Here is a 22,417-nt window from a genome sequence, read left to right on the forward strand (position 1 = left end):
ATGTTTACAATACATTCTGCCAAAAAAAAATACCATATCACCATTTGGGAAAATAAACCTGCCTGGAGGCCTTGATGGCATAACAAGGTTATTTACTCATCCTTTGCAGGATTAATTTCCACAACAAATAATCCCTGTAGAGACTGGCATTATAAGCATTCCAGTTGATACAGTTACACCTCAGGAAGTCAAATTTAGGCAACATTATATCAGATATGAAATTGTGGAAGAATGTCTCCACAATTTCAAGAAATTGTGGAGACAAGATTTTTAGAAATATGTGTATGTTTTCGTATTAATTTTAAAATGAGATTTATTGCCTGTTAATTAGTTGAAATTATTGGCAAATGAATATTGATTTTCATCCTCTCCTAGATCAGACACAACACACATCAAAACATCCTGGCCCTGGCATAAGTCTCAAAGTTGCTAATCAAAAAGTAGAGAGAATACAGTTTGAGCACATACCATTTGCTTTAACATAATTTAACATAGTTGTACTCACTTAGACCTATTACCATTTGCAGCAACTTATTAAGAGAACGTTCATTCTTTTTTCAATGATGCCTGAACCTCTTTAACAGAGAGAGGCAACACATATGAGTAGGAACTTGTCCAATTCCTACTTTGTCTCAAGCGCAAACAATCAAAACCACCTTTGAGCAACCATGTCCAAAACCACATGCACAAATCCCTTCATCCTGAGCACAATATTCTGTTACAGAGTAAGATTTTATTAAATTTGTGAGCAACCCATTGCTGTTCAAGAGAAGGTAATGATGCCTGTATAGGTGAAGATTTTAACACTAGTTCTCTGAAAAACTAAAACACATACTAGATTAATGTCTTCAAATTTTTTCTGCCATTCCTTTTCCTGCAACTCTTTGGATGCTTTATTTCTCTACACATTACCTTCTTAAATGAAAGAAAGGCAGTGACAAGTAATGAAGTTGAAATGCAGTGAAGAAAAAGCACTGGATCCCTCAGAACTGAGAAGGTACAACCTTTACTCTTTCACTACTTTGCTCCCCATCTCCTTCCAGCAGGAGATGGTGATGAAAATTTAGGTGACCACACAAAATTCCCTCCTACAGCATATAAAATTCCCTGCACCCCGAAGAGCACAGGGCAAATTAATGTAGATATTTTTTATATATGGATTCTGACATCCTCATCTATTTCCTTGTGTCAGGAGGAATGGATGAGAATGGAGAAGATTAAGGAGCAGGGAAAAAATTCTTAGTTTTTTTATTTTCCAAAATGCTTTAAACCAATTTTCGTTCATGTCAATGAAATTTTGACTTCTTTTTCTCATGTGAGCAATTAGACAGAGGTGACAGATTGTGAAAAAAACAATCCCACAATGGCATTTTCATTTGGACAAACTAATTGCCTTCTCAACTGACTGCATGCAAACGGCAAGGTCCTTCTGTGTAATGTCCTTACCAGAGCCCTGAGGAGCTGCATTTGTGTCTCTGCCCTGGCAATTCTTGATGTAAGAAGTGAGGCCTGGGTGATGCAGCCACGTGCTGCATGACAGGGTCAGCAGGAACCTCCCACCCTGCTCAGCCCATCAGTCACACAAAGTGCTTCAGTGAGTATTTCTTACAGTCTGCCCATTGCCAGGTATATTTTCCTCCCCACCACAAGTATTTTCTATTGTATTTGCAGGGATCCCAGTGGCAGGGAGAAGTGATGAATCTGACTCCATGTTCTCAGAAGGCTAATTTATTACTTTATAATACTACATTATATTAAAGAATACTAAACTATACTATACTAAAGAATACAGAAAGGATACTTACAGAATGCTAAAAAAATAATAATTGAAAACTCATGACTCTTTCCAGAATCCTGACACAGCTTGGCACTCTGTGGTCAAAGAGTCAAAACAACTCACACCAGAATCCAATGAAACAATCACCTGTGGGTAAACAATCTCCAAACACATTCCACATGAGCACAATAGAGGAGAAGCAAACGAGAAAAGAATTGTTTTCCTTTTACCTGAGGCTTCTGAGCTTTCCAGGAAAAAATCCTGGCCAAAAGATTTTTTTCAGAGAATGTAAATGCCACAATTTTCCATGTTTTATCAATACTTAAAATATGGGTCACATACTGAGCTCTCACTAATAAATCAAGAGACAATTTACACTAAGTAGAAATCGTTTAATTATTTTTATTCGCATAGCTTGAAGTTCTTTTCCAAAGTACTGATAGTGCTCTCCTTCACCAGGGCTGATGTTTCAAGTACTGAATAATTGAGAGATAAATAATAATCTATTATGACTACCAAGCTTTTCATAATACATTTGTGGGTTGTGATGATACTGAGAAATATAACAGGATGCTCCCAACAGCCACATAATATCTTTCAGCCAGAGGTTATGCAGAAGAGAGACTGAATCCAGTCAAAGAAGAAAACATTAAATGTGGGGAAGGTGCTGAAATGCTGAAGGATATTCTTCCATCACTCAGTGCAATAATCCTTATATGATTTTTTTGGAAATAAGAACTTACTTTTTTTTGTTTTTCATAAAGCATAAACAAAGAATCATGTCTAACTTTACCTTTGATCAGTTTGGCTGTTCTTAACCTTAGGACAGTGTTAAGACTGAAAGGAGTGCACCTTACTGAGCCTCACCCACAGCAGAACTATCCCCAGAGAGAGTTACACTGCTCACCACAGACACTGCTCCTTCTTCCTAACAAACCCTACTTCTACAACAATTAAGAGACTAAATTCTACTTCCTACTTGCTTTTATGTTTTGGGGATTTTTTGGTGTTTTGTTGTGTTGTTGTTTTTTTTTTTAGTTTTGACTTCCATCTTTCATTCTTGATTTGATTCTCAATAGATCAGCTGTTGTATTTCAAACCAGAATATCTTCCACATCCATATGTGGGGACCAGACCTGCTTCAGGCCCCCTTTCCTTGGTTGCAGCTCCATGAAGAGCAAACTCAAAGCACACTTCAGTACACCCCAACAGGAGTGATTCAGAAGATTGAGATAAGAAGATTGATTTGAGAGATTCAAAAGATAAATAAAACAAGCTTTTACTCACTTTCCAATAACTGCCATATGTATCCAAGAACTCAGCTTCCTTCTACTCCCATGTCCTCAAAACTGGAAGTGCTGGTTGCCAGCATATATCAGGAGCTAACAATTGCCTTATGCTAATTTCACTTTATATGTTCTTTCTCCAGTTGTCTTGGGTAGCAATTCCTATAAAAAGAATGCAATCTCATAAATGAAATTGGAGTGCAGAGTAGATTTCACTATAATTATTGAAAAAAAATCATTTCAAATAGCCTGCTTGTGGTATTTATGTCCTGCCAGTAGCCACAGTACAAAAGTGGAAAAACTGAGAATATATTGCAGAAACAGGGTGAACTTGACTTCTCAAAATGAAATAGAGCAAAGAGGTGGTCACTCCCTACAAATACTTTAGGAAGATGAACACCAGGGAGTAGAAAAGGCAGCACCAAGACAAGAACAAGAGAGGCATCAATACATTGAGGCAGTGAAGGATAAGGCTGCCAGGCTGGAGTGCTGAGCTCTGGAATAGCCTCTGAATGGGAGAGACAAGACACACCATGCTCTGCTCTGTGATCCTGCTGATGGGCAAGTCAGGAGGTTTTCTTTACTAGCGTTCTCACCTCTTTGTTGCTTGCTGCCTTATGCTCATTGAAAAGTCTCCACACAATGTGAGTGCACTGTGAAGGAGATAATGAAGCACTTGAGTCCCTCTGTTTGGGTATGAACACCCTGTGATTCCATTTTCAAGAAGAAATTCCCCTCAGGTTATTCAGTCCACACAAATGTACAAAATTCACTTTTACCTCATACATACACAGAAAATATTAACAGACCTTTCAAGCCTTGCTTTAATAGCAAAACCTGCCTGCTAAACTCCAGTTATTCTTTCTGGACTAGGCTGCTCCCGAATGGATATAAATGACACTGTGACAAATCAATTCCCAGGTGACAAAAGCCCAGCCACAGCAGCCAGGTAGGCGTGCTGTCAGAACCTCGTTTTCCAGGGAAGGTGTTAAGAAGTTGTTTTGGACACTTGCTGGTATTTGATCCTCTAACAGCAGTTGGGAATGTAGCCAAACCCCCACGCTGTTGGTGACAACAGGCTGACAAATGCCTTCTATCAAAGTGATTGATAAACTCTTTGCCATATTTAGTAATTGTTTTCCCCAACTTCTGAGCTTTATTTCTACCCTGCCTACACAGCCTCTGATGGCTGTCCACTGAGCAGCTTCTGATCGTTAAACAATCAATTTCTTCAGCAGGTCTGAAAGCAGCAAATTTATAGAGCTGTCACCCCAACACCCAGCCATCTCCCCCTCATTTCTTCTGAGCAGGATGGCCAGGCCTGGAGAGTTACAGCAAAAACAAGGCAGAAGCACCCCAGGGAGGGACTGAAGGAGACTCAAGGACAAAGTCCACAGTCTGGATATGAGAAGATTTAGGGATTCTTTCTCTTTCACCAGCCCAATGAAAATTTCCAACCTCCCTAATGTGCCTTTCAGGATTTATTCAACCTGCTGTCACAGGAATGAATACATTTTATGAGAATTTGCACTGAAAACCAGGGAAGGCACCACACACATCAGCATTAGAGCTCCTAACAAAGTCCTCACTGCAACTCAGGCACAAAGCTCCTTTCTCATAGAAAAAACCCAGTTTACAGTACTAAGAGCAAGCATCTCTCTTTTTACCAAGAGTTTCAGCTAAATTGATCTGTTGGAACTGCCATAACACAGCTTTTCCTGAATGAAAAAGTATCTTATTACCAATATTATTACTGTATAAAAAACCTACCTCCCTGTTGAAAAGTCTATTAATAATTGGCAAAATGAGCCTTTTCACTATTTTCCATCAAAGATCATAGCTTGATACAGCAGTTACTGTATCATGGTATGGTCTTTGATGGAAAAGAATGAAAAGGCTCATTTTGCCAATTATCACCTCTGTTTTTTTTTTTAATTCCTGACTTTCAGAAAAGTTTAAATCATCAGAACTGTTTTCAAAAAGGAAGCATTTAAAAAGTACAGTGTAAAACACCAAGCTACTCAGGTGCAGCAAAAAAAATGACAGCTTGCCTTTATTGGGAAATATTGTCCTATTACTGTAGTGGATCAAAAGCCTCTCTTATAGGTTCCAAACCTCTAAAAAGGATGATACTTGGTATTAACCTGCAGTTCTGGCCACAGCCTGAACACTAATTCCTCGAGAACAGTTTTGAAACAAGTTTCAGCTATCTTGAGGATTGCACTTTCGGGTGTAGGGTTTTTTTCACTTAAGGCTTTTCAAAACCAGGCTATAAGATCTGTGTTTCTAGCTAAAAGTGCCATTTAAAATACTTAAGAGTAACTTGCAGTATATCTCACTAAAATATACTTTTCTGACAGTTCAAAACAGTTGAAAATATCTAACACCCCCAGCAACTCTCAACTTCCCCCAGTAACTTTAGATGTGCAGAGACCAGAGAAATGTTATAAAATGAAGAGATTATTTCTGTATATTTCTTTCCTTGCCAGAATATTCTTGTCTTAGCAAAAGTCTCTCTTAAAAAAGTGTTCTAAAAGAAAAACAAAACCTTTTCAGAAAAGACACTGCATTAAGATGCTGATCTGATCTTCCTAGTTCTTAAACTAATAGCTGATACCAAATACAGTCTTTCTGACCAAACACAAACTTTTCAGCTTCTGTTAGGTGATCTGAGTATTGCCTGATACAAGGAGTTATTTAATTCAGTTTTAGATTACAGGATCAAAGCACAGTGAACAGCAGAGGGGTTGCTTGGTGGGTTGGGTTTTCCTTTTTTGGGAGCACATTTATCAGAATAGAAGAGACTTTTAACCCAGTTTTAGTGAGGCCACATATAAATGCCTGGTATTGCTCTTTTAAATGAATGACATTTCAGGTAGCTATTAAAATATAGAAGTATCTTATTTTTCACTTTCTCCCAGCTTTGGCTAAATATTTCATTCCTGGCACTTATCTTGAACATGAAGCTCTTGTATGAATTTATAAATATAAATTTATGATCAAACTGTAAGGCAAAGAAGACAGTGAAATTTCAGAGTGTGTTTTTCCCTCACAGTGTTTACACCCAACCCAACCTGCACCTATGCCTGTGGCATCCCTGGTGAGCCTGTTGACAGCTTCACCAACTCCAGAGCCAGGCTCCTCATTTTACATTCTGAAAAGATGCTGTTTTGCACTGAAAAATATGCTGTCTGTTAACACAAAGGAACAAAAGGCTGCTTGCACAAGGAAGCATGTGCACTTTGTTGCATTGCCAAAGACATTCAGCCCCTACACAGTCACTTTATGTCTGGATGTACAGAAAGAAAGCAACAGCTGAACAACACAGCAGAACAAACTCCTGACTGCAGGACAGCTTAAACCTCCAGGCAGAGACAAAGCTCAGCAATTCCTTATGCCATGGTCTGCAACACTGAAGTGACATAAATACACAAAATTTTCCTTCATGGGGCCACCTGAACACAGAACTCTGGTCCATGCTGGATGCCTGTGGCAATAATTCCTCAAAAGATTGGAATTATACAAGAAATGCAAGTGAACAACTCAACCAGTTAAATAAAAGGCAAACAAAACAACCAGCAAGACCATGACAATCAACACAGACTTAGGAAAAAAACCCCAAGGTGATATCAGTGGAGGTGAACAAAAAGTCAGAAGGGTACTAGGACACTGAAAGCAGCCATGACGTGACATTAGTCATATTTCTCCCTAGAAGCACTGAAAGAATTCCAATTTCTGTCAGGTAAATGGGATCAGAAACTTTCCCTTTTTAAGGAAAAAAAAAATTGTAAGTAATGCATAACCTATCCAGGAGCTAATGATTTTATCTGTAAATAACTTCTCTTTTGTAGCTGTGTGTACATAAAAGCTACAACAAGATGGATGCAGGGTGCAAACTTACTCCAAAAGTAGTTTGTTGCCTAAATGTTTTTTTCATTCTACAGCTCCTACAGCTCCTTTTTTTCATTCTACAGCTCACTTCATCTGCCTTGTGAGCAGGCCATTTCAACTATTCTCTGCATTCTCCCCCAAACATTTTTAAACACCAGAATGCTTAAAGGCAAGTGGCAACACAAACATGGTGACTTGGTCACTGCAAGAGTATTTAATTAGAGTTGCCAGAGTGCAGTGCAGCCTTCTGGACAGAAAAGCTTTCAAGTTATTTGCTTGGCAGTGTTATAGTGTTTGCCAGGGTGATAGGGAGCCTCAGACACCTTGAACAGCTGGAATACCTTGCAGACACAAAAATGCTCAAAATGCATCCTGCTTGAGTGAAGGGAAACATTTCACATGGCAGTTCAAGTACCCCAAACCAACTTTTCATTCTCCAGTCTGTCCATTTCCCCTACCAAAGCAGCAGCTGGACTTGTTGTGTTTGCATTTGTAGCACAAAGCCTTGTGCAACCTCTTCCCACCAAGCCCATCCTGAGACCTCAGCAGCTCCATGGTGCCTCCTCCACTGGCCAGAGCTCGTGGTGCCTGTCAGACAGGACATGTGTAGCCTCTCCTTTATTTTCTTCTTTTCAGGTTTTTGATTTTCTGTCAGTCTTGTCTGAGTGGGACAGAAGTTGAAAGGCTTGAAGTGTCTGGCAGGCAGACAACAGACACAGGCGTTTCCAGAGGAAACTGGTTTTTCACTTTTATATAAACCATCCCATTAATGCTGGCAGTCCCATCAGGGGCCTGACACTCATTTTCAGAGGGCAGCAACAACCAAGCCTGCAGGGTAAATTGCCATGACCCTACCACTCTCCCTCCCCTTGGCTTTTAAATGGAAGAGCAGGGTTGAGGCAGGAGGTTCTTCAGACAACTTTCACAATTTAACGATTTCTCTTCTGCTCTTTCACAATTTAACCAATACTGCACATTTTACTTGGCAGAACTTAGAACAAGTCTATCAAGGCTTCTACTGTAAAAATCTGTAAAATTTGTTTGGTAAACCAAACAGCTGAAGAGCAATCACAGTGCACCTAACTCTTACAAGTCCCTCAGAGAATCTGATCATTGTTAAGGAAAACCTGAAAACCACCTGAAGAAAAATTAAGCACTGTTGGACACAACAATTTGTAAATGAAATACAGATCAAAATAATGTTGACATAAATGAGAATATTTTCACAAGACCCTTTAAAAAAGAACACATATGACACATGGTCTTTGCTTTGGTAACCTGAACGATTTATATAAATTTTCAAAGGGTAAAGATTTGCTTATGAAGCTTCCTATAAATCTTTAGTCTAGACTTCTGGGTAGTAGGATTTTTTATTCTTCCTTGCCATTTTGTAAATCCTTCCTGTTTTCAGATTAAAAAATTTAGTTCAAATTTATGATTTACAACTTAAGGACTGCCTTGCTCTCTTTACAGCTACTTGACTTATCTCTATTTTCCCAGAAAAAAATGTTTTCTATGTAGAACAGGATCAGCATTGTTATAAAGACCTCATGAATTGTGACAGTCTCTAACTTTGTAAAATGATTATAATTAAGAGACAGAAAGAACTTGTACTTGCCTTATTGCTTATATAAAACAACATATATAATAAACAAAAAAAATTTGTTAAAATTGCATGTAAGAAGGCTTTAACAGGTCAGGCCATCCAAACCCTTAAGATACACACACTATTTCTGAATTGCATATACTAAATTCAATAGGAAATCTGGTATTATTACTGACTCAAACATCATTTTTGACAAGTCAAATAACACAGAGCTCAACCACTGTGCCAGCTCTCAGTTCCACACATTCCTAGAGAACAAATGAGTATTTCCTCATTTGGCAATTTCAAGAACTGTATGCTGTGTCTGACCAAACATACATTGTTTGCCTTGTCTCAAAACTGCAAGAATTTGAAAAAATACACAAAACAACTAAAAGAAGGAAAAGGTGTTGCAGATTTGCTTCAATTGGCAACAATTCAATAAAAACAAGTTATGCTTGAATATTGCAAAGTTAATGAACTGCATAATCAGGAGAGAGTATCAGCTGTCAGAATCATTAGAACTGATAGAAATGATTGCATTGTTGTCCCAGCACTAATATAAATCTTAAAAATTAATTCTTTTGCTCAGACTGGCTTCATGCAACCTGTTATAGCCTAATTATATGCTAACTTAACAGAAGATTAATTGGAGCAAATTGAAAAGCAATATAAAAACTGACATAATTGTTCCTAAGCCTCCCGATCTGTGGGTCACTCAGAGAAAACTTCACTAGCATGAACTAGAACTGATCAGACACCATGCTACTCTCTCTGCTGTCGTTGTCCACCCCATGCCATCATTCTCACAACCATCACAGCATTTCTTCTTTAAATTGCGCTTCATTCCTGGGAAGGGATCAACTTCAAATGGCACCATAAGCTGCACTTTCATCTGCACTAATGTTACATTCTAAAGAGAACTAGAAATGTTTTTATTTAGGCACTAAATAATCTCCACACAACCACAGCAGACCCAACAGTGAACCATAGCAGAGTGGTTTTGCTCCTTTCCAGCTGATGTGTGCCCTTCCACGGAGCCACACAGGCAGATTGCCACCTTTAAATGAAAGAATCTCTAAAAGAAGTGGGAACTTGCCAGCATACTCTCTAGTCTTCCCTCACACAGTCTTCTAAAACAAGCTGTGCCTTCAAAGCATCATCCAAGTGGAAGATGCAAGCCAACAAGCTGCCAGAAACCAATTCCCTCCAAGACAGCCGAGATAACCTGGGAGAAAACCAGCCAATGGACTGAAATGTTTATAGGAAGGGGACAACAAACAGAGCAAAAGACTACATAAAAATTGTTTCCATAGAAATCTTGTCTCCTAAAACAGTGATGGAAATCACCATGGCAACTAACTTAAGGAATTATGATGCAGATTTAAAATTTAACCATGGTTTAAGGATTAGAGGACAAGCCAGGCCACTGCTCCAGCTGTTGTATCCCTCTTGGAGCAAGTAGAAGCAGGATGCTTGCTTAATCACAAATTATTATTTCTTTTGCCATTAAGTAAGATCTATTACTAATTTTCTTTTCCAAAGGATAGAGTTGCACATGGGTTTCGACAACTTTTAGAAGTTATTTTTCAGTTGGCTCCATAAATTGCAAACAAACCCAGCAAAAGCACCAAGGTACATTGGGCATTTTTGGTAAGCTCTCTAAAAAATGGGCATCAATAATCTGGTAGAAAATAAAGAGATTTAAGTGCTTTTCTTCTCATTCCACAGAAAGGCCACATAATTATTTTGGCGTATTCAAAGGAATCTGTATGATTCTACTAGTAGGGAAAATAATTTGCCCTAACCTTATGAACAAAATTATGCATTCTCTGCTATGTACAATTTATATTTTGAGTCTCAGCTGGCTTTAAAATCTAACTCTAGATATTTCAGGCTTGTTCATATCTGTACTGATTTAGGGGAAAAAAAAACCTAAACAAGTGACCTCTGCCCACTGAAGACATTAGATTAAAAATAAATCACTGATAGGAATGATGAAACCACAGTTATCTGAATATTTACTTAACATACTTAATGGCAATTAACCAACTCAGAGGAACTCAGAGGAATTTGTGTCTTAAAGTCTTCATTTTCCTTCACTTTCACAGTAGTAATTTTGGTGCTGCCACCAGTTTCAAGTAATGATGTATATTTAAAATCTTACTCTGAGGAAATCTGGAGTGAAAGTTAGTTAGATTGCTGAAAGCTATCTTTCTCAAGAGCTGCCATTTTCCCCTTTAATTCCATTCCAGCTGCCTTATTTAGGACACAGATGGGTGAATAACTCCCAATCAACGGCTCACCTGTTCAAAAAACACATTTATTTCAAATATAAAGGTAATTTCTGAAGACAGTTAAACTAATATTACAAGGTCTCACTGTCTTCCTGCCTTTTAAATTCCTTACATAGCTTAAGAGTCTGAACAAAAGCTCTGGCTTTGAAGAGTAACAAATATATTGGTGCAGATATTGGTGACCTATTAGCTGTGGTGGAATTTGCTACATTGCATCTGGCTGGTGCAGTTCCCTCCATAAATTGTAAAGAGCCTGTATTTGGAAGCTCTAACTAATAAGCTAAGAGGGTCTTTATGGCTTTCAATTTTCCAACAGCTGGCTGGTATGGAAACAAGATGTCTTGGCACAGAGAATTGTTTATTCTTGTGTAGATTCTGTGTGCCTAATTATGTGTTACACAACAATGGAAATATGCAAAATAAGTAGTGTGAAGCACCTAGCCCAATTCTGGCAAAAAATTCTTCCCCATCATTAATTCATTAAAAAACATTCTTATGCAGAGGTAGGATTTCAACAGCCCAAGAAGGAACACCACATTTGGCATATGCTCAGCACCAAAAAAAAAACCCAAACCAACCCAACCCACCTCGCAAACACTGTTCATTCATTCTCTGAAGTACATCAGTGCATTTTGGTTGCATGTTTTGGTTGTAGTCTTTTTTGTTTTACATTATGTTTTCTATGCATTGGTTCCAGAAGACTGGAAATTTTTCTTTATGCCACTGTGTTTTTCAAATTCTATCCTGTGGTTAAGTGGAGCATTGGTTGCTAAGATGTTTCACAGGGATATATGAATGAAATGAATGAATGAAGGAAGCCAAATTTCTCTTGCCCCTGTGTATTTATCACCATCAATTAGATGAAAAAGAAAAAAATGAGATTAGACTATTATTGCTTTTTCTGAAAACTGTTGTTTTGCCTTTCAGGTAAGAACATTTTTCCTTTTCTTTATCTGCCCATTCAAACTTCTGTGGAATTCTCATGTATATAATAAATAGGAAGAGGACAAGTACTCTCAACAGCTCTGAAAATGCTTCTGACTTCCATCACTCTCTGTCAAGTCAACATCAGAAAAATTATGATAGCATGTTTCACATCAGACAGGAGTGTACAGAATACAAGCACAAATGTAAGTCTCACCAGGAGTTAAAATGGTAAATAAAAAAAGAAAACCAACAAAACCTGGCAAAACAAGTTGCAAAAAAATTAAATAAACTTTTCCAAGTGGAGCAGATAATTCCTTTTGATTTATCCTTTTTGTTGAATACTTTATATACCTTTCCCGAAGTACAAAGAGGCTTTTTCATTATTAATGTCTGGAGGTAGCTAATTGCCAGTTAAGCAGTCTGCTATGTCACAAACTGCAAAAATTGTCCCTTATCTGCTGGATGGCTCCAGTGTAGAGGATCTGCCTTCAGCTCCCCAGCCTTGAGAGCCAAAGCCTTGACTCCAAATGGAGCACTGGTGAAATCCTCCCCAGAGAGCCTTTTCTGTGGACCTGTGCTTTCTGTGTTCTCTTAGGGACTGATGGAGAGGACAGACACTCTCTGCCACCAGTCAGCTTCCTTCCTGTTAACATATCCTGATTTTTCCTCAATAAATATGAACACTTTCCTGTATACTCAGCAGCCACTGGTGCAAATCTCCTCTCCTACACTTGGTTTCCTTTGCACAGTTTACACCTTTATTGGAAGAAAATTAGTCATTATCCAGGCCCTTGACTACAAAGAAAGGAAAAGATCTTGGGCCATACCAAAGAGAAAAACCTATTTGTCACTCCATAGGATCTGAATCACAAAATTCCAACCATGGGCTGGCGTCCTGGGTTCAGCAAATGAGCAGAGGGAGAACAAACACTCAACCTCCATAAAAATGGTCTCTGGTGGTGAAGTGTTTGGAGAAGCAAATCCACTATGTCGTGTCCAAGATTAACATCCCTCCATAAGGATTTAGTAAGCAAAGTGCCATCTATGCAGATCACAAATTACATCAAGCACAAGACATTTCACGACCACAGGAAAAACTAAACAAAAGAAAACCAAAATATCACTCACAACCCTACCAGTAGTTACACATTGCTAATCATATAGAAGACATCAGCAGTGAAAAAAGGACTGGATTCTATGAAAGTAGTCTCAAATGTATTGGCTGGATATCTTAACATATACAAGAGTATTTTCCTGCTCTAATGCATTTGTGATTAAATAGTGTTTAGGCATATCTTCTGAATTTGTTAGCAGCTTCTCAGGAAGCTTTTCAGAGAGCAAAGGTTAATACACATTTGGAATTATCCTGTTGATTTGTCATCCCATCTTCATGTGGTTAAGCCCATCACAGGAGCCAACATAAATTTAACACCATTTCAGGAAAGGCTTAAAAATATTCTGTGACATATCATTTAGAGGAGGTCATGTAAGTTCCAAAGGCAGCCTTTCACATCCACAGTGTGACACTATTAAATCCAAGTGTTTAAAACAAGATCTAATTAAGATTACCCAGCTAGGCTGGGGATACACAGTATTTTACCTACAAAGCAGTGTAAAATGTCTTGAAGATTTGGCTTCACACTGATACCAATTCCAAAGATTTGCTGTTTGAGAGTCCTAATTAGGCAGCTGTATTCTAACAGATTGTTTAGCCTCCTCTGAACTAATATTTCCTAAGCAGCTTGCCAATTGAAAATACTTCATTCTCAAGACGTTGTCGCTTTTGGCTACTTTGCTCTACTAAATAACCCTCAAATTATTTCTGTCAGCAGCATGTCAGCTGACTGGGCTCTTAAGCTTCAGCCTCCCACTCAGGTGAAAAAACAAACAGGAACTCTTATATCTTTTGACTATCTAAATTGAAACAAAAGATTATTTGTTATAGAGAATGCAAATATTAAACAGTTGTAAAACACAAATACATTACCACCTGTAGCAGTCTGAGGTTTCCCCATTAGCCCCAATCATTAGGCTATAATCAATATTATCTGGTTCTCTCTAAAGTAGACAAGGAGTTTCCTTCACCACTGCTTCTCATAATTTATTTATTCATTTTTGTCAGATTTGCAATCAACCCTAAGTTCTGGGACAAAGACCAACCCCATTTTTTGGGGTACATCCACATGGGGTTTAAACAAAAAACAAACCCACAAAAAAAAGAAAAACTGACCCCACACACATTTTCTGCGTAAATCAGATTTCTGAATCCTGGATGAAATAAAACACAAAGTGAGTCATAACAATATGCAGCACACCCACAAAAGCCTCTGGTTTTAACTGCAAAGCCAAAGGTAGGTGCAGCTTCATTGTTAAATATTAAATTCCTAGTGCTGCACAGCTGAATGAATTAACAGGTACAGGAAAGAGCTTTTCTACTTGCATTTCAGAGTTCATTTTACAATTGTTCACTGTGAGATTTACAAGAGGGTTCACTCACACATGTATGCTTGCAAATACCAAAGCCCTAATTTCTAACTGTGCCTTGTTCATAACAATCTTAAAAGATTTTGATAAGACATTTTCTATTAAACATTTTTGTTGACTTGCAACTTTTTGTAGCTTGAGCCACAAAAAACCCAACATGCAAAATGAGACAGATGAAGCCAAAATGCCTTTTTAAAAATCCATAACCCCGTGGTTAAGTATGTGTTGAGATGGAATTCCCAGAACATTTGCATCCTCCTAGGGTTTCCATCTGCAAGAGTAATGCTCTGATTTCCATTCCTTACAAATACCCAGGTGAGAAGTATTCTCAGTTTTATCTGTTTAGGGTTTCATGGTTGTCTATTAAACACCAACAGGAATACAGACTGGATCTCAAGGTCCCACTTGGCAAGGACCTACTCCTAAAGCTCCATTTCCCTCATCAGTGCATCATATTATTAGAATTCTGCCCAACAGAATGGATATTTGCATTTCTTCTTGAAACTCATGGGGTTAGCAAAGGTTCATTAGAATGGATTTAAAAAAATGCATTTCCTTCTAGTCTAAAGTAGATCAACTCTGAAAAGGAGAACTAATTGCCTACAGAGATGGGCCATGGGGAAGTGGAAATCTTTTTTCAAACAGCTCACTCATATCCCATGACACCACCCCAATTACTCAGTTACTGGAGAAAAATATGGAAGGCAGCACAAAAGTCCTCTTGCAAATGTCCTTAAAGCTCAGTATTCCATAGCCTTGGTTTTGATATTAATAAACAAACACACACAAAAACAAAAAAACAAACAAACAAAACCAAGCAAGACACCCCAATAACTGTTTTCTAATGAAAGAAAGAAAAAATTCAACATCAATCCTTTTAAAAAGAGTAAAAGAAGCAGAAGCTACTGACATGATCATTCCTGCCCTTGGCAGGGGGCTGCACTGAGGGACCTTTGAAGGTCCTTTCTGACCAAACCTTCCTGTGATGCTCTGCTGTGTCTGCCTGCTGCTCTACACCATTATCAGAAAGAAACAAGGCCAAAAGGGAAGACAGTTGCATAAGTGACAGAAAATATTTCACACAGATTGCAACAAGCCATGAAACTTCTCTTAGAGGGCAAGTTATTTGTGTTCTATACTGGACAATTAATGCCATTAGAGAGCACAGAATTAATAGCCCTCATTAAAATCATCCAGAGATTTTCACTGCTACAGTGGCTGTGACCAACCCAGAACGCCCAAGAACAAATCAAGGTTGCATCCTTCACTCCCCTATGTATTTTTTGTTAAATATACATTTATTTATTATATATTATTATGATTGCTCTAGATCTCTCTGATTATTCATTTTCACTGAAAAAGCATTGCTTTACTCTTGTTGTAACAACATCCTTTGGCTGCTAATACAAGACTTCTATTTTAGCACTGAACAAGAGAAGGTACTCTGTTCTGAAGGTTTGAAATCTATGGAGCATTTTAGGGAGACTGAAAATATTTAAATAAAAAGAATCTCCAATATTTTAAAAAATAAAGAACAAGTTTTCAAGTCTGGGCAGACATGCTAAGAAATCTTTTTTAAAAATAATTTTAAAAAATCAGTAAGTTATTTCCCCATCAAGTCATTTGTAATTCAGCATGATAGTGGAACCCTAAAATGGCTCTAAGTAGTTTTCAGGACACATGTAGAATACAAATTCAGTTTTCAATGTCTGCATATGTGCTACCTGAACCATTTAAGCAGATTTACTTGATGACAGATTTCAGAGAGATGGTGATACGCAATGGAGATTATCAGAAGACAAAAATCCTATGCTATACAGTGAACCATTATAGAATCATATGTCATAACAATTCATGATATCTCTTCAATGGGATATCAAGATAAATTTAAGGACACTGAAATGATGAATCCTTCAGATAAGGATATGTTGTTCCCCACTTTAGTATGAGTTAAAGTAGTTTTGTGGAAACCACTGCTCATGTACCTTAATACCTATTTTTTTTTAATCTAACATTTTGAAGGAGGAATTTCTAGGGGATTGAAAGTGGGGAAGAGTTACAGAAATATTAAAAATAGAGAAAAAAACCACTGAGAATAGACATATAACCTTATAAAAATATATAAAATTGAGATAAATTCTCTAAAATAAGCCTTCATCAATGCAGGGTAGCAGAGTGAATTTTATCATATATTAAGTCATCTGGGAGCCCTGTCTTTGAGAGACCCAGAATTGCTTACCCAATTTCAGTGATTACTCTCAGATAGTCTGATAGGAATGTGCAGGATTGATCCCAATCAGCTCTAGCTCATAAGCCATTCAATTTCCTGAAAATCCTGCAGTGCTCCCTTCTCCCAGGTGCCTGAGACACTGCTAAAGTGTGAGGCACATCTGGCAAACACCAGGCACAATGAGCACATTAAGAGGGAAAAATGGCAGGCAGAGCTGAGGCTGCTGAGACAGAGATAACACCTCCTGAATTCATGAGGAACAGACACCAGCGTGAGAAGGGATAAAACCATATGGAGGGAAAATCACCCTATCAAACTGGGGTCTCAACCATGAGATTCAGCCAGTTTAGAGAACCACTGAGAGCAGCTCCTCCAGCTGACTGACAACAGCAAAAGCTGCCCTGGCAAAAGCTGCCCAGCAGCCTCACTGGGATGGGCAGTGCAGCTGCAGGTTAGTTCCAGCTTTCCACTGCCTGTGCAGCCAACAAATAATTGCTGTAGGCTTGCAAACATCTCCTGTTTGCAGAGTCTCTCTGTCTGCACAGTGTAGAAGCTGCTCGAGCAAAGAAAACCCCTGAGGAAGGACACTGGGCATGAAGCAGGAAAAAGCTCGCCTTTATAGGAATTTTTTTTTAAATTACAAGAAAGAAGAGAAGGAGAAGGAGAAGGAGAAGGAGAAGGAGAAGGAGAAGGAGAAGGAGAAGGAGAAGGAGAAGGAGAAGGAGAAGGGGAAAGGGAGAGGGAAAGGAGCTGCTCTTATGTATGACACTGCTGCAATAGTCCCCCATCCTGGAGCCTTTCTGTCTGTAGCCAGAAGAAAGGATTAAGCCACATTGCATACTTTGGAAATAAACCTTCTGGTGATGAGCTGCCAAGTGAAGGCCAGCTTTGGATTAATTCCAAAATTCCATGCCATTATTTAGAAGAAGAGCAAAACTATAGCTTAGCATCAATTAGAACAATTAGGCCCAAATATAGTGGCCTATACACCCACCTGACAACCATAACCATAACCATTCTTAACTAAAAGCTGTACACCACCTTCCATCTGTTATCCTGACAGAGCAGTGCTGAGAAATACCTGGAACAAGCTGACATGACTCTTCTGACAGCTTTCATGACTAGTCTAACAAAGGAACACAAATCTGAACTCCTGGGTTTCATTTCCACCCCTGGGGCAGTGCCTGGATTTCCTTCCACTCTTCTCTGTGCTTTTCCTTGCCAACTTGCTGCCTGCTTTCTCCAGGCCAACAACAACAATTTCCATTCCCAACACCAACAGGCACTCAGGCAATATGCACATGTTGAAGAAAAGAGGTACACAGGAAAAAAGCTGCTGAATTGTAAGAAGAATCATTTACTTTAGGCTTTAGTGACATTTAGGTTGAACCCACAGCTTGGAGCATGAATTCAGCCATTATTACAGCATTTAACTCAGGTCATGACTAACAAAATTAAAGGTGAGAAGTTGACTTCATTTGCTCATTGAGGAATTATCTTTGCAATATAGGTCTCATGATATGAGTAACAAGGCACAATTCACTCAGTTCTTCATGAGACTAAGACAGCTGGTGTGAACTCAAGCACTGTACTCCCATCACCCCCAGCATGGATTTATGAACAAGTCTTAGGCCACTGTTTTCAGTTTATGAAGTCAAAAGTGAGTTTAAGGCTCCTGGTAGCTCCATTTAATACATTACACACATTGATCAACAGGAAGTGCTTGTGAGCAGCTGTAACTTTTAGTCACATTTCAGATAAAATGGGATAATTAGGATACGTAGGATTGTCTTTCTTTCACTCTACTGTACTAATTTATGTCAATTATATCACATTTTGATAGGCTTAAAAAAAAGAGCATTCCAAATTACTTATATAAAACCTGTTGTTCTGCAAATTAAATTTAACTTGCTTCCGTACCATCAATAAATTTGAAAGAAGGTTACATATATTGGAACTAGAATTTTGTTGAAAACAAAGCTGCAGCCTGCTTTCCTGGATGTGTTTACATGCATTATTATGGTTTGATCGGCTTCCTAATTTCTGAAGCAATGCATTTTTTCTCCTCTGTCATTTATTTTGAATGCAACATGTTCACAAATGCTGATTACTTTTCTGCTAGGGATTTTAGCCATCTGTGCTAACACAGTTGCTGAGAGAGTCACACACAATAGGAGTAGGAGATAATAGTCATTAACATGAAACAACAATAAAAGACCTAAATTTGCAAACTCCAACTTTGCCTACAGTTTATGATTAATGAAAACTAGTGCTTACTGAAAGCTGATTATGTGTTTCATTCTGTGTGAAGCCTGAGGGGCTGAAGCTTAGAACACTAAAATCCTTCAAATTCCACCCAATTTAATGAATCTCTTCAATTAACTTTGCAGATTGAATCACCGAGTCAGCACAATCAGTGCAGCAAAACCCATTAGAATAGATTTTACTCTGTCTTGCTAAAAAAGCATCAGTTGGTCATCACAGCTGATTAAGCAATACAAGACAGCACAGCACACCCAGAAAATTACTTTTCCTTTGAAGTCACAATTTCACAAGTTTCAGAGTGCTGCTTGCCTGCTTACATAAGGTTAGTTTAGAGTTTAGGCAGAGGCAATGTTTCAGCTCAGAGGTAGACAAGCAATCATATTTTATGTGGTGTAGCCATTATTGTTATCTATAAGAGCAGGGGTGCAAGCAGAGAGTTACTGGGGAGAAAAAGACTCCAGAAGCTAATGAAAATAAAAACAAAGCAAACCAACAAACCACAGTTCAGACTTTTTTCTTAATAATTTCCTCAATCATGGGGTTTTTTGTTGAATTATCAGTGAGTCAAGATTAATGCCAAGTAAAATATCAGATTAAACTGAAGCACTGCTGGTTATCCTATCAAGGCCACAAGTGAGACAGCAATGTTTGAAAAACATCCTGTGCAATATTCTCATTATTACAGTGGCATGAACTCGAGGGTCCTACAGGCTCTTCTAGGTCAGCTGTCAAAGCCAGCCTGGAGCCTGGCCACTGCACATGGGCTGTGAGAGCCAGGGGTGCAGGATCAGCACATCTTGGCTTTAGAATCACAGATTCACAGAATTAAAAGATTGAAGAGACCTCCAAGATCATCGAGTCCAACCCAGCCCCAGCCTCAACTAAGCCCTGACACCCAGTGCCACATCCAGGCTTTTCTTAAACATATCCAGGGATGGGGACTCCACCACCTCCCTGGGCTGGCCATTCCAGAACTTTATCACTCTTTCTGTAGAAAACTTTCTCCTGATATCCAACCTATATTTCCCTTGGTGCAGCTTGGGACTGGTGGACACAGCACCCAATGGAGGAATAGAGCACTCCTATCAAAAAGGCAGAGAGAAGCAACTTGCAACCGCTAAAAATAAGGCCAATCCTACCCATCTCAGTTTTATTCCCAGTCTTGCAGTTCCCTCTGCTGTTCTGACCTTATTGAGCCATTAGCACTGGGCCAGGAGATGACAAGGAGCTGGACTGCTGCTGGTGCAGGGGATGTCCTGCCCAGGGAGAAGGGAAGGTGGCACCCACAGATGTGCCACCAGCACAGCTGGCTCCTGGCAGCTCACCTAAAGGCACACGGGGAGGTTGGTGGGCTCCTTTGTTCTTCAAACAAAGTAAAAAATGCACATGGATTAAATTCTTACTGATCTACCAGCTCCTTCAGGAAGGGTTAATGACAACTGTGCGACTGGCAATCCCACTGGCAACGCCACAGAAGATCCATTACTCACTAATTTATTCAAATATGTGGCTTTTTCCTTCCTCTACTGTTTCACAGAACAGAAGAAAGTACTTTTGAGAAGATGTCTATCCTAAGGAAAAAATTACTAAGCCTAAAAGATATTCCTTTGCTGACACTCTGGAAGAAATGACAGGCTGTAATCCCAACATAAAACAGTCTAAATTTGAGTTAAAATAAAACCTCTAGGTCTATTTTACATAAACCTAGTTTTTGGTTTAATCGGAACATTCAAAACTATCTATAAAATTAATTACATCACATATAACTAAATTATTAAATGCACTAATTATATCACATGAATTTAATTAAATATCAAATTACAGTCACAGTTGTACAACAACAACCTTCAGGCCAATTTGTAATTATCTCCAGGATCCCAGGGCGATTTAACTTCCCAATTCGAGCGCGCTGCGTAATGAGGGCAATCCACTTACTCCAAGTAGCATTGGTGGCATGGTGGGTAGAGGGAACCTTTCCTTTGAACATCCATCCCAACACCAGTAGTCGGGGTGCCAAAAAGAGTTGTGCCTCTGTACCAATCACCTCCGAGGCGGCTTGGACTCCTTCATAGGCGGCCAAGATTTCCTTTTCTGTTGGAGATAAAGAAGAAATTGAAATTTTGAGGTACACAGTATCCATTTAAATGTCAGGAAACAGCACACAAAGTACTGTGAGTTTTTGGTAAGAAAGGTTAACATTCTGAGAGAATTAAATTTCTAAGAGAAGTAGTTACAATATATATTTTGAAGTCTTTAGTTAAAAAAATCAATCACACACACCAAACAGTTTTATTTATCTTTAGTGCCACATGAAAGACACATACAGACCATTTAAAAGTCAGTTAGTCCTCAGTGCAAGACGAGATCAAATTTGTGTTGTATTTGGGTTGGTTTTTTAGCTTTTTTCTGGGATAAGGGAGATGTGTTGGACTTTTGGTTGGTTGAGGTTTTTTAAACAGTTCATTCATTGTTTCAGAGCATGACTTGCAAGAGCTCTTGACTATTTAAACCAACTCACGGAGTAGAAAAAGATAATTTAATATATATACTGTCCATCACAATGCCTTCAGTTTTGTTACTGTGCTGCCATTGTGCCACTATCACTATTTGCTTACAGCACACTGTCAGATTAACACCATTTTATTAAAAACTAATGCAGTTGTGAGGCTGCAAATATTAAAATTTTAAATATGGAGCAGTGTTTTGCTCTGATAAGTTTTCACTCCAGAAAATTAAATAAAATCAATCCTCTTACCTTCTTTAAAATGTACGCCTGCATTCTAGCCCAATATCATCTCATTTATTTCTATCAATTGGAAAACTGGTCCTTCATAATGATAAATAATATAATAAAAATTATAAAATATTCTTTATAATAATATTTTTATAACTTGATTCTGGAATGTGCAGTGGTGTGGGAGCAGCAGGAGCAGGGGGTGCAGGGGACAGGAAGGGCCATCCCTGCTCACTCACACAGATGCTACCCATGATCCCACCAGCTTCCCCCAAAAAGCTGCTGGAGCAGGTTCAGCACCCTTCTCCTCTGAGCTGTTTGGCTAACAGGGACATGAGTTAGTTGGAATACATAGTGAACTTGTGAATTACCCAAACAATAATTTGGGGAACTCACATGCTGCACTAGGCTGTGAAAAGGGAACAAAGTCCTCTTTGGATGTCTGTGGGTTTGGGGGGGGCTTCTCTCAAACCCAAGGAACCCCTGAACTGAAGCTTACAGAATACATTGTCCTGTAAATTTCAGGAGTTACTGTGACAGCAGTCTGTGTGAAAGAGAGGTTTTAATGTTAAGCTGACAATCTTTATTTTCTCAATGGTTATAATAACCTTAATAATAACAATTAAAATATTAATTATTATAATAAAATAAAATCTGTAATTAAAATTATATTACATTATACATTATAATAACATAATAATTTCTTATATATTATATATAATAAGAAATATTATAATATAATTATAATAATTAATAAGAAATATAAATATTATATATTTTCCATTATAAATAATAATATATATTACACATAGTATTATATATATTAATATATTATAATTCTATATAGTATCAAAGTAATAACAATAACAATAATAATAATAATAGTAGCAGTAGTACCAATAATAATAGCTAGCAAGCCTGAGAAAAGCAAACTTGCTGCT

The sequence above is a fragment of the Ammospiza nelsoni genome, chromosome 7 (assembly GCF_027579445.1).
Source record: "Ammospiza nelsoni isolate bAmmNel1 chromosome 7, bAmmNel1.pri, whole genome shotgun sequence".
NCBI lineage: Eukaryota > Metazoa > Chordata > Aves > Passeriformes > Passerellidae > Ammospiza > Ammospiza nelsoni.